Genomic DNA, 14,047 nt, shown 5'->3' with positions numbered 1-14,047 from the left:
ATATTAGGCGAGTGAGCAAAAATGAGCTGAGCTATGGCTTCTCCTCTCCCAGCAGTAGAAGGTCATGGCTGTCTAATGTGCTCTAAATTTCAGCTGCTGTGTGAAATGTCTCTTTTCTCTTGTTGAGCTCCCATAGCTGCTTATTGAATAATCGCTCAAAAGTATCTCTGCCTTTTATTGTAGCCATTCAATCAGCTGAGATGAGCAGGCGCTGTGGCTTTGTTGAAATAGCCAGTCAGTTTGTATTCTCTTTGTAAGCAGATCTGCATAGACCATATTAAGCAAGCACGTGCTTTGTTCAATTTGTCAAGCCTATATTTTGGAGGAAAGCCACTGGAAGATTACACATCACTGTCATTAATATGCAAGCTAAGGTGGTAAATACGAAAATGAAGCAATCAGTAAACAAGTCAGTCAAAGCTGTTGCAAAGCTCCTTCAAATAAAAATAAATTACTACTCAGTGTATAGTACCTCACTGTGTTTTCAGAGTGAAAACGCAGTGTGAAAACACTGTGAGACTTGATGCTCACTAAAAGCTCCCCATCCACCAGCCAATCAGTCTCATTTCACAGCCACTGACTGAAGTGGATTTTTCCACCTCATGGAGGCTTACACTTATCTGGAGATGGCAGTGCAAATTATTATCCTATTGATTTACTAATTGTGTTTTGCTTACTGATTGCTGCTTTAAGATCACTGCTGTTGAAGATGGGCTGTTGTAGGGAGGTATGAATAATTAGAAAAGAAGCCTCATATCACTGTTGAGCAGAAAGCAGCCGTCTTCCCACCCACTGCCTGAGCTGAAACATAGCAGTGGCTCCTCCAAGTGGCGCTGTGCTTACTAGACATGATACCAAAAATAAAAAAGATGAGCCTCAACTTTGTTTGATATTGTGTTAATGTGGAGAGACACTACTGTGTCCTAGATCTTCAGCAGCTGCTGCCTTTGTTTGGCCTTGTCCCGTCCTTTACACTGAGGCCTACCATTAACTGCCACACCAATCCCTCGATCCATTCATCACATAAATCACCTACAATCAAACCACTGGAGGACTGTCACCTCCTGTAATACAATCACACTCACACTCACATACACACACACACACACACACTCACACTCTAAAACTCAAAGGCATGCCAACATACATGTACATACACACATGTCCTTGAAACACAGCCTGCAAATGATAGCTGTGTGCTGTCACTTGGTACAGACAGATTGGTTATGACAGTCCTTATTCTATACTTCAAAACTGTGCATTTGATCACATGGGGCGCCTGTATAGGAGCTGAAAAGTGGTCGTTATAAAGCTTTATCTGGCAAAATAGCTCAAATTTCCTTTGCATTCATTCCCGTAGCACTTTGTTGACAGTGATGAGCCCTTTGTAGCAGCTCGAAACAATTTCACAGTAAGTGGGCCAGGGATGAAAATACAATAACATTTACTTGAAATGTAAATTAGCTCTCACACCTCAAGCTCCTTGACAATAATTGTCTTATATTCCACCTATTGTCTGGCAGACCCAAGTATGAGTCACGTATTTTTTTGTTTGCTTTTTGTGCTGTGAAATTGGGGTCATCAAATGTGGGAGTATTTTGAAAACAGTTTGATATTCAACTATGCATCGACAATGAAGCTCCATCTGATTGAAATTACTTCTACTCGAAGTTCATCAGATAATTTATTGGATCACTCACAACTTCATTGCAGATTACCTTTCTATAATTTTCCACTAAAATCTGAAAAATCCATAAAGAAAATAGCTCCGGGGGCTCCTGAAACATCTTACATCTAACATCTCACAGGACTAACAGCTGCTCTTGCTACACAACATTTTTGAAAAACTAATCAAAGGAGGAAGATTGTGAGATAACATTTTTTATTTATTTATCTATTTATTTAATGTAAAGAATGACTGTCAGGTGAGTTTGACCATGTGGGCTTATTGTGCATGCTGTTAAATTCAAAGCCCCTGAGCAATGAGGAAAATGAGTTGAAGCTGAATCTAGGATTTTATGTAAAAATGTGTCTCAGCATTAAAAGAGCTGAAACAGAGAAAAGCATTCCATAACCACTAACTGAGATGCCATTAAATTTGCCCCTTTTTTAAATTTTTTCTTCACTGAATATTTACAAATAAAGTCTTCAATAGAAAAACCCGCTACACCTGCTTTCAAATGTCTTCCAGCTACTGAGAGAAGATGCTCAGAGTCATGTAGCTTGTGACTTGTCTTCTCCTTCAAGCTTTTCAATTTTATCTCTTGCTGCCGCCCCCTGCTAGAAATAATTTATCACCATTAATGACGCACAAACCTTTCTTATTAAATCACTCCTATCTACCTACACTATTTTCCACATTAAGTTCAGTTTACTCATGGGAATACTACTCATCCAAAGCTTAAGCCTGAAAGACGTTCACCAGGCAGGGAGGGTCTAATGAAAGACATAATCTAGTCAAATTATGGGAAATGTGTGGTACCAATTTACCAAAATCAGAATATCGAAGACTCTGCTGCCTTGATTTTAACCATTATTTTTTTTTTAAACCGGCATCCTGCAAATCTCTCAACTTAATGGAAGTGCAATATTAAATCACTCGAGTTCCTAAAATTAAATGATATTCATGACTTCATAAATGTTAAAAGAAAATATCATGTTTCTCTGTGTAAGTGCTATTAGAAGTCATGTTGATTTATGTTGCGTATACTATTTTACAAACTCTCACTTATCTTTATCATCACTGAACGCCCCTCCATAAATGATGCAGGTCTTTCAGCTCACTGTTTTGATTTTACAGTCTGCAATGTTACTGCTTCACTGTTTCACTCACCACTCTCATCAACCTCGCCTCCAGTCACAGCGGGCAGCTATTTTCAGTGCACACTACCTCCACAGCACCGAGCGGCTGACAAACAAAGTTAGTGACTGTCTGGGTAATGCTGTGGTGCATATAGCATCTAAAGAGATACATTTTGATATTTGGACTTTATATCATTATAAACACAACTTCATATGAATGGTGTTCCATATTGGCCGACTGTTTAAATAAACAGCTGTTTGCTAACACATTCGCCAACGGCTTTATAAGCAAAAGAAAAAAGGTCAATATCAGCCCATTGTCACACTGATACTATCAGACCAAAGCAATCTGACTTTAGATGGGGTGATGATACTAAACCACTTTTTTTATTCTACTGTAATCTAATTATTCTTGGGCATAAACTGTAGTCTGTCAAGTAAGAATAAACATCTTATTTTACTGCGGCGTCTTTTACAAGTCACTTTAAAGCTTTGAGCAGGAAAGACACTGTTGTTAGTGGCTGCTTCTTTCTTTTTACTGCTGACTGAAAAAGGGGAAGCCTTTGTGTCAGCACCGTTTTATAGCTCACTGTGGACCAGTTAAACCAAAGAAAAGGTTGTGAAAAGCCTGCAGTGAATTACTACAGTGTCACAGTCAGTAGCAGCTTTAACCCAAATTGGTATGTTGTGCACAAACACTAGAATTCAGGTGAACATTGAGCAACAGCAGTCACAACATTAGTCTACTACATTTTAAAAGACTCTCACAGTAAAATTGAAGGGATACTGTGGATCACATGAAAACAGCGAGCTGCTCTGCTTTGAACTGCCAGCAGGGGTTCCCAGAGAGCTATAGTTGTCTGCGTGTCTCACACAGTTTTCACTCCTGATACCTTTTCTGTTCTCCACTATGATAAAAAGAAGAAGAAGAAAAAAAACATGCAGCAGAATATGATACTGTGTTTCCAAAAAAAACAAATCCACAGTACCTATCTAGATTTACATTATACACTGGTTACAATAATTCACTGTACTGTATATCCCACCAGTTAGGCCTATAGTTCTGCTGGTTTAAAAAAAAAATCACAATTGGAAGCATTTTGGTGTGTTTCTCTTTTCATCCTGAACTGTGATGAGAGCCTCTTTTTTCCCCATCCTTCTTAAAGCACACAAAAGGCATTGTGTACTATCCGATTTCTCTTATAAACATGGCGTACTCCAGCCTAATGACATCACTGACCCAAGGCAGTAGTGGGCCCTGCAGAGCTGGGGATGAGTCACTCCTATCCATACAGCCCAGCAGAAAACAGCAGGCACGCAGTGGTGAGCTGAATCTCAGCCTCCATCGCTCTCATCAGATGTGATTCAATATGGACACTGATGACTGACTGAACACTGCAATGCTGCTTAATGTCAAGGTCGTGAACCCAGTCCTAGTGCTTTCTTCCCGTCTAATGACCCGGCTAGTTAGAGAGTGACTGGCAGCATAATTAATTCTGGGTGCCTCTCAATCCCTTTCCATATGTTCGCATGAGTTCGGGTAAATATAGTCAGCAAACCAAAGATAAGAGATCTTATTTGACAGAACTGTAATTCAAACTTCAACTTAAGTTATTGAACCTGAGTTTAATGACTGCAGTGCAACGTCATCATATAATAAACCAGGCCAAAGTTTGATTTACTACTAAATGTATTGTTGCTTATTGTGAAGCTCACAGTACACAGCCCTACTATCAGAGGTTTGCCACCCACGCACGCACACACACACGCACACACACGCACACACACACACACACACACACACACACACACACACACACACACACAGAAATAAAAACCCTGAAGCGGCGTCCAAACACGTTAGAACATTGTCACCCTGGGCCAAGCATGATTTTTCCCTTGGCTCAATAGCTTCAGCTCCTGTAAATGTGTCAGCTCTGTCAGTGTTACACCTTTTCTCTCCCATAATATTTTAACATGCTGAATTTATTCCACGTGAATGCACGCACAGTACTGCAGAGTGTCCAGATTTTTACAAAATATCAAATGATGCATGATACAGAATGATAAATAATCTATTTAGCTATCCATCTGACTATGTAACTCTTGTAACTGTTTAATATAATATTTCGATTCAGTCATTTTGCTAGCTGAAAGCACAGAAGCTCGGCTCAGATAAAACATTAGCATTTTAAACAAAAAGCAACTTTAGCGTATAAGTTAAGAGTACAGAATCTTCCGTTGTCCTACATATTACATAAGTGGATATACCCGTATATGCCTGTTACATGACGGCAAACATATTAGATGACAACAATTTAAAGCATATGACAATACAGGATTTAAAAAATAGGCTATTATTGATTAATTAAACAGAATCATGAAAAGAAGACCTCCTACCAGTTTTCTTTTTATTATCTCTCTGAGAATTGATATGTGACGCATTTCCTGTCCAAAGTCATCAGTCTGCACTTATTAACTGTCACCAAGCTGGAACTCAATAAATCAGTGATTACAGAGCCTGACAAATGTTAGCAATATTAAATAAACTTATGTTAATGTGGGTGTTTTTTCCTGCAGTTTCTGCACTCTGAGCTAAAAGGGAGGTTTCCGTCTTGGAATACTGAACATTTTCCACCAATTACCTTCTGGTTTACTATCTAGTCCCCACGTACACAGTCATCTCACCAATAGAGTCACTCAGAAACTATGTGAATTAATTATCACTGGTGATAATTTGTTTCCTACTGCCATGAAGGACATTGTGATGGACTGACAGTTAGTAGGAACTTGTGAATCCAGCTTTCTTGTTAATAATCACTTTATCTTTTAATTCACCTTTTTTTTTTAAATTGTGTTATTTCATCTTTTCTGATGACTGTTGACAAATTTGCTGCTGCAATATCGTTTTCACAGTTTAACAACTGCTTCACTGAGGACCTCAAAGACCAGCTGTTGCCTTCAACTTTTATTTGAAGTGTGTTCAGCTTGTTGTTAAGCATCTGCACACATAGTGAGGGAAGCTGCATCATTGTCTCAGTGTATCAAAAATACTGGGTTCCAAAGCCTGTTCTCCAGCCTGAGTTTGAGCAACATCTATCTTCCTATATGTCCTAAAGGAGTTTTAAATCGAAAACACTATGACCTGGACAAATGAGAATATGCACAGGCATCTTCCTATATGGAAAGCTAAACCTTGGCTAAATAATCTTTTGCATTAGACTTGAAATACAATTAAAAAAATCCCTTACAAACTTCATTCCTCGGAATTATATTCAAGCTTTAATGCCAAAACCGGCGGTTAAAAGTCAACTGAGCTGTCCTGAAACATATTGGTGCGCAGGAATGATGGTGGAGGGCCTCCCTCCACTGGGCAGATTATGTAAACTTTACACTGGGCTAAAACAAGCATAACAGACAAACCAAACAGATGAGGAAAAGACAGCCACAACGCTGCTGCTCTGACGTGATTTGTCGTTTCTGATTTCTTGTCATGTTATGTAAAAAGAAAAAAAGAGAAAAAAAAGAAGAAGAAGAAAGAAAAAAAAGACCCACCCTCTGAGGCCTTGGATTATATGAGGAGAGCCAGAAAGCTGATTACATATCTGTAATCTTATTTTTGTAAAAACATTTCCAGTGGCTAAAATACAAGGAGGGCAGGGATGATTTCTCCACTGAACTCCCGTGATGAGCAAATTTGCCAGTCTGAAACCGCACCGAACCTCAGGGAAATGGCGGAATCTTGTCTACGTAATAACAGACAACCATTAAACCAAATATTTTCCTGCAGACATGCCTACCCAACTCACTCATCCAGGAAAAAAAAAAAAAACATTTCCTATTAATTAAGGCTTAGCAAGATAGCCTGTCTTCTTGATGATTCAGAGTCAAAATAAAATAGCAGAACAGATATACTCTGCAGAACTCTTGATTCCCTTCGGTTATTTAAACTATGGAATTGGTGCATAATAATTTAAAGACAACTATTATTTCACTCTCACTTTGTCAGCAGAGCAAGTTAGTGGTGTGTTGCACAAGACTTCAGAAAAAGCCCATTTGAGCAGAAGCTTCACCAGCTCTGTGACAGCCGACCTCTGTGTGTAGCAAAGCACACAGCTCATATATACATTCAGTGAAATAATGCATCTAATGTATACATTAAATTATATGCCGTACAACTCACTGTTCAAAGCCCTGCAACTGTGACTTGAACATTTGTGTGACCGATTTATGAGATGGAGCCGAGCGCGGCCATCTTCATGCTACAGATCAAACATGTTATGAGATATGAGATTAATTTAGGTCTGCCTGAGGCTTGTGAGCTAACATTCTTAGATGGTTACATGGAATTAGACCCTGAGATTTCACAATACTCTTCCACCCTCTGTGGTGTGAGACACTGTGAGTAGGAGCGAGATCGCGAAATAGAGAGTGACGTTCTAGTACGGAAAGCATTTGTCAAGTTTGAACCAAGAAACAAATTAAACTAGGAATGAGGGTGAACAGCCAAAAAATAATATGACCCCCCCCCCACACACACACACACACACACACACACATAATTACTTTTCATTTTATGTATTTATGTGCCGTCCCATGTCATATCCGTATATGGATAAATAACAGATAAATGGGGTTATGAACTGGGTAAGAAGCATGAGATGTTACATGCAGATAAGTCTAACTGATGATGAACTATTGTTGGAGCTGTGTTATTGCACTGTAACAAGGTTATGGTGTGATTCTCATCTCATCTTCAATCTAAAGGAACAACTGTACAAAACATTTTGACGGTAAATGGTAAATTTACTATGCTATTTTGGTCAGTCAGTTCTTACAGATTTATTATATGAGTATACACAGACTACAAACAATTATAGTTGGTGTTTCTCGGCTTTGACCCCATCATTTACACATCTTCACCCATGTCGTCAACTCATCTCAACGTTAATGTTAACATGCATTTATAATCTTAAATTTGGCAATCTAGCAGCAGCATAAACCAGATGTTATGATGCTGTGAAATGCTGTCACACCTGAGAGAGAACATTTGTCTAATGATTAGAGGAATATAAGGTGTGTCAACAAAATCTGAAAATAATAATGTGAATGGGCTGGAGTTAATTTACAATATTACCATAATTGCTGACCCAAGCCTGCGGTGAGTCAACAGGAAAGCCCCCAAACACAAGGCAGCAGCTGTGGGAGAATTATGCTCCAAAATCATATTAACACGCATAATGCTGCATGTTTGTTGTTGTTGTCAAAAAGGAGTGCTTAGCAGATATTGATGTTTCATACTGATGAAACATCACAGTTGCACATGAAATCTAATCTTCATGTAGCCACTGGCTAGATGTGTGGAGGTGAGAAAGTAAGCAGGGTTTGAACTTCTCTCTCGAGCTTTCTTTTGTAATTCTTTACACAGTTATTTCTGTCACTTTTCATGTGAACAATCAAGAGCAACACTATGAATTCCTTAAAGGAAATACTGTCTGACTATGTGCGCTGTTATCTCCACTTTTATACAATTATCGCATCTTGTCCCTTTCAATAACAGCGAGCTGTCCATTCATTATGGTTATGATCACTTTTGCCTATTGACATTGGCTGATAACATGTTATATGAACTTGTTCTTTTCAAGCATACCGCACCCTTAATTCAGGAGAAACTCGAGGCATCAACAATGGAAAGCCCAATGAAAACACTGTCCTGCGACATGATTGAACTGTTCTCAAGTCAGTTTGGCAGAGTACCAAAGTGGGCAGAGCACAGTTCATTTAAACAGACCACCTTAGTTCAAAATGTGCATTGGATATATATTTCAGAGAGCAGGATGTTTACCATGAGTGTGGTGGGAAAAGTAAAGTCTGTCTGATCTGGTGGTAGCTAGCTTGCGTCACTCCATTTACAGTGTCCTAGTCCAGGCAAGGTTCTTATCAGGGCCACCTAATAAATAATATAGGACACCTAACCAAATGCCCTTGTTTTACTATAGCCAAAGTCATAGCAATAGGAGCAATATAGCAAGCCATCCCTGCTGGCAAGAAAGCATATATGAAGCAGATTTCATTCACTCAATACAAATATCAAGACTAAGCTAAAGCGAGTCCTTTTTGGACGCTGCAGCAGGAGGGAAAAAAGTCAAATAATCCATGTGCCACCCCTGATGTTTATTCATCCCTTCCTTGCACAAACACTAGCTGTCAAAGGCACTTAACTCCAATTAGTCTGTGGTGTGTGTTCACGCCAAGCAATGCAATCAGTTCTAAGTGAGAGACAAGTTGATATGTCACAGTGCAACTCTATCCAGTTGTTTGACTCTCTGGTTGGAGACACTGTGGTGAGACTGGAACGGTCATTAAATGCTGAGTCCACTTATTTGACTGTGATGCTCATGAACTTTTTTTCACGATATGTTACACTGTCCTTTTCTGGTTTTCATAGGGTTCGTTGTGGACAGTCACTGTGTGTGTGTGTGTGTGTGTGTGTGTGTGTGTGTTTGACTGTGAGAGCATAAGTGACAAAAAAAAAAAAAAAAAAAAAAAAAGGAGTTGGGTTTCAAGGAAAACATCTCCCCAGTCTGCATAGGCACAAAGCTTCTCTGGTCCTTTGTTTACATTTTGTGTTTTTAAGGGCAACATTACTGTGACCCAGTCTAAACATAGAAAATGTCACCCGTTGTTAATGGAAAGTTTTCTGCACCACAGGAAAACAAAGTATTTTATATTTCTTAAACAAAGCACGAGGATGTGCCGTGCGAGAGATGACCAAAAGATGACCAACGCATACCATCACTCTCTTGAGACGTTATTAAGCCCCCCCACCCATCTCTTCCACAATTCAGACCAGAGCAGATCTGAAATCATTATTTGAGCGTGTGTAAAAGCAGTGTAAGCTGTTACTCTTTATCTAAAAACAGCTTACAAAAGACACAAAACCACAGGACTTCCAGTTTTACAAGGGGAAAGGGAAGTACAAGTGAACTCCAGGCTCCAGCTGTTTCTCTCTTCTTCTCCTGTCTCATGTCCTTTATAGGTCATTCTTCCTGCCTCACGTAACAAAGTCATCACACACAGATGCTGCTGCAGAGGCAGAGATCCTCTCAAGTATCAGTATCGTCATCTGTTTCGTCAGTCGCTGATTATGTTGGTGCACATGACATCAATTAAAGGCTAAATCTGCCCCACTGCTGACCATAACAGTGTGGCTTAATAGTAAGACGTTGTGTTGTGGTTCTCCTGATACCATCCAGCTGTACTGTGTCACTGTTTATTGGGCTCTGCTGCAGGGAGAGTTGGAGACAGAGAGGGAGAAGGGGGAGAGACAAATTTGTCCTCCTTGTATCTTTTCCTCTATGCTGTTTTGGACATGTCTGTGTAACTCATTATGTGTCATGGGATGGTCTTCAAGGCATGCCTGTGGTACTGCCTTTTAAGGGTTTGCAACGGCAAAAGACTCCATCAAAGGTTCAAAAGTCGCACTCAAATTATATATCAGACAGCACATTCATTGCTGGATTTGTGACAATATTGCCAAACATCTGGAGACAGGGAACATCTCTTACCCAAGCAACAAACCATTCCTGAATCTAAAAACCTGTTTTCTCTCACTTTAAAATTAAAAACAGATGTAAAACTGGTGAAAATACCTTCTGAGGATCTCTTTGAATGGATGAGATGAGACAACAGCACTTGACTTTTACAGTCAACCAGCCCAGTAAATGTTGCTGAAGTTGGATAGAGCAGCGGAGTCCCAGAATGACCTCTAAAAGCCCTGAGTACACAGAGACGTCCCTGCTCATTGTTATGGGAACAGAGTTTCCAATAAAAAGATTCTTCAATGCCTTTGGCATTGCTCGCTTAAATGTGTTTGTGTGTCTGTGTGTATGTATGTATATTGCAGTGGCTCTGCATGAGAGCTTTAGAGGACCTCTGCATACTCTCCCTTGCCAGAAAAATGGAGGAAAACAAACACTGGCCTTTATTACAGTAATGAATTTGCTTTGGGAAGCAAATTATATAATTTTCCATTAACTCCCACTCATAAAATGCCAAGAATGGCTCAGGGAAACCTGTGACATTTGACTTTGTTGGCACCAAACACAGCAGTCCTCTGCCATTGCTTGACCCCTGACCCTTCACTTCTGGATACTCATAACAGCATCACTCACTCATACACATCACTTACTATATCACCCATAGCTGCTCCTGCTAACCGAGCCATCTGAATACAACAAAGTCTGATAAGCACTTGAGCTGACATTGTCACTTCACGTTTAGATCTTACACATCACTGAAGCCAATTTGTGCACATAGAGTACATGCAAACACACACATGCAGCTGCAGAGATCCTTCTTCAAAAGACTGATATTAAGACATCGGCAGCAGTGCAGATGCTTTTTGTCCCCGTGCGCACACACACACACACACGCACGCACACACACACGCAGCCAAGCTCATTACTCGGCGCTCCCATTGACTCACAAGCAGCAGCACTCATTCAGAAAAGAGGGCAGGGTAACAACAAGATCACAAGCAGAGGTTCTTACAAATTAAAATTTCACGTGTGCTCCATAATCATTTTCTCTGATGCTGTGTGGTTTTAAAGCAGTCATTGTTGTGTCAGCGCAGCCATCCTTTATTCAGCCTACTCTAACTTGGTCTGATCTCTGCAGAGTACATGCTTCATCACAGACCTAGAACTGGGAGGAGAGCGCAGGCACCCCTGTCATATACTGTAGGTCAAAGTCTCAGCTTGTGATTGCAGCCTCTATCTCAGCATTTGGGTGATGCACAGGTGAAACAATGAGCTTAGTGTGCCACTCTCATCTCAGAGATTCATCCACGTGGAGGTGGAGTACGGTGCTGGTTGGCAGACTCACGGTATATATTTGCATAGTAGAGGTCAGGTACAACACAAGGCTCCCTGTGTTCTACACCGCAATAAAGGAGCTCTGAGACAAGCGGGCTGACAGACAGGTAGATATTAGAGACTGCAGGCTGTTTCTCCTGCTGTGAACGGACAAAGGAGAGAAGAAAGCAAAACTTCACACAAAACAAAAAAGAAAGAAAACGTGGATGAGCTATCATGGCAACCTGGTTTTTCATGAAACAAACTTCATAACAATACCATATAAATCATGGTCTCCAGCTACGGGGGTTGGGGGGGGGGCTGACATATGACAAATAAACAGATCCATATGTTTGTTAGCTAGTCAGCTGGCTCAACGTTAAATCCTCCTGGGTCTTATTATTTGTGTGTAATAATATGATGTAACTTTTAAAACTTGTCCTTCCTTTGTTCATACATGTGAACACACATCATAACAACACAAAGCTCCTTTCCTTGTATTCAATGTAACATTTGCAAAGTCATTTTATAACCAGCTGCTTTGATTAATTTGATAAGTGCGTCTATGGAAATCAGGGGAGTTGTTTAACTGAGCAGGAGAGGTGATAACCCTCTTAAAGGGAACTGAAGAGAGTCACTGTATATTACTCTGCCACGTGTGGCAGTTTAACAAGAAAAGCTCACATGTAAACGCTTCACACACTCTCACATCCACACGTACAGTACATCCTGAACAAAAACACACACACTACCAGAGACGTGGTGCACCTTCTGTCTACGTCTATTGTCCCCCTCTGTTTATCTTTCACTCACTCCCTCCCCCTTGTTGAGGCTGTTGCTGTTATAATATGGAAGTACAAAAAAGTATTATAGGGTATACTGTAATTTATCTCTGTTTACACTGGAGTCCAAAAGACTCTAATACAAACAATGACTGTGTCATTTCTTGTTCCCTCTGAATTTATGCGTGACTGCAGCACAATTTGGAGCAGGCCTATTTATAGCCGACTACCGCCACTGCCACCACCACCCTGCAGCCTGAAAGTCACACCAGGAGATTTTGGGAGGGGAGTCCTTGAGCTCCTCTGTCAATGCGAAGCATTGCAGTGACAAGTTTGCTGATGAGGTTGGTCACTGTGAAGTCGCACTGCACCGTTCTCTCCCCTAAAGCACAAGGTTACTTTATATGCATCCTTTAAGGACACAGAATGTAAGTACATACTCTCAGTAATCCAGTGCATGTACACATCTGAGTGCATGCATGCTCATGCATGTACACATAAGCACAAACACACATGCACTTACTGTATGCACACACTTGCACATGCACACCCACAACTTCCAATTTCTGACTAAAATTGTGGAGAAGAGTTGGTGATGTGTGTGTGTGTGTGTGTGTGTGTATTTACTATATTTGCTGTCACAATGTATCAAATCTTGTGTTTCTTAAAATAACTGTGGGTCACTTTTGCTCTAATAGTAACCCTGAAGAAAGAAGAGCTACTGTACTACTGGTACAGTGTTTAGTACAGAGTAACAGGGAGAAAATGGTAATATAAAAACTTACTTAATATCCTTTTGAGAAAGTTCCAGAAAGAGTTTATTCATCCACTCCTGGCCACCGTACAGTGTGTTCTGTCTGTCCTTTGAGAGTCCCAATCAGATAAACCACAACAAACAAAAGTATCTGGTGTGCATCTCTAACACAGCAAGTCCCACTCCGCTGCTTACTGATGCTCTCTGGAATAAGGAGGGAACTCTGCTCACAGCTCCCAGGCTCAGAGCCAATCATGTCAGAGTGGTTCCTGCCTCTTGGCCAATCACGTGCTCCGGCCGACCCCCCTCCTCCGTCCGTCCTGCTGAAAGTTCCCACAATTGTAGGCAAACTGTAGAGGACAGGAGAGGAGAGGGGTTTTATTAAAGGCAGTGCAAGGGAGAGGAGTGAGACAGGGTGGGAAGAACGGCTGTAGTAGTTACTGTATGAGGGTTTTATAATAGAGCAGTTGTGCAAACATTTCCATTGCGAAAGATAAAGTCAAGTATAAACAAACAGAGAAGGAACGACGAAACTCTGGAAATTGTTGTGTAATCTGTTACCAGATGGTTGCAAAATATCCATTAACCTGGTTATACAGCTAAGACGTCTTTACTCATTATTTATTGTATGAGATTCTTTTGCGTCTTTCTTTGAGCTGGCAGTGGTGCTGATATGTCCAGACTGACCCTGCTTTACCACTGCCTACATCAGTGTTTTTAAGGGGAATAGTTCAGCATTTGGGGAAGTATGCTCATTGCCTCTCTTGTCAAAATATAGACAAGAAGATTGACATCGCTCTCATATCCGTTCATTAAATATGAAGCTACAGCCAGGGGTTCACATTACATGAGAC

General features: G+C 40.5%; 1 protein-coding gene across 1 annotated transcript in view; it reads right to left on the bottom strand.

The window, feature by feature from the left end:
- The window catches only part of pde4d (phosphodiesterase 4D, cAMP-specific), a 171,334-nt gene extending 157,832 nt beyond the window's left edge, over nucleotides 1-13,502 (bottom strand). Inside the window, exon 1 of the mRNA XM_087170391.1 lies at nucleotides 13,225-13,502. The gene's annotated coding sequence lies outside the window, so the exon portion shown is untranslated. The remainder of the gene's footprint in view (nucleotides 1-13,224) is intronic.
- Nucleotides 13,503-14,047: the final 545 nt, after the last annotated feature.

This window comes from Seriola lalandi, unplaced genomic scaffold (genome assembly GCF_002814215.2).
Source record: "Seriola lalandi dorsalis isolate HSWRI2012SDOR001 ecotype SW California unplaced genomic scaffold, Sedor1 jcf7180002054946, whole genome shotgun sequence".
Classification (NCBI taxonomy): domain Eukaryota; kingdom Metazoa; phylum Chordata; class Actinopteri; order Carangiformes; family Carangidae; genus Seriola; species Seriola lalandi.
This window is presented reverse-complemented; position numbering and strand designations above follow the sequence as displayed.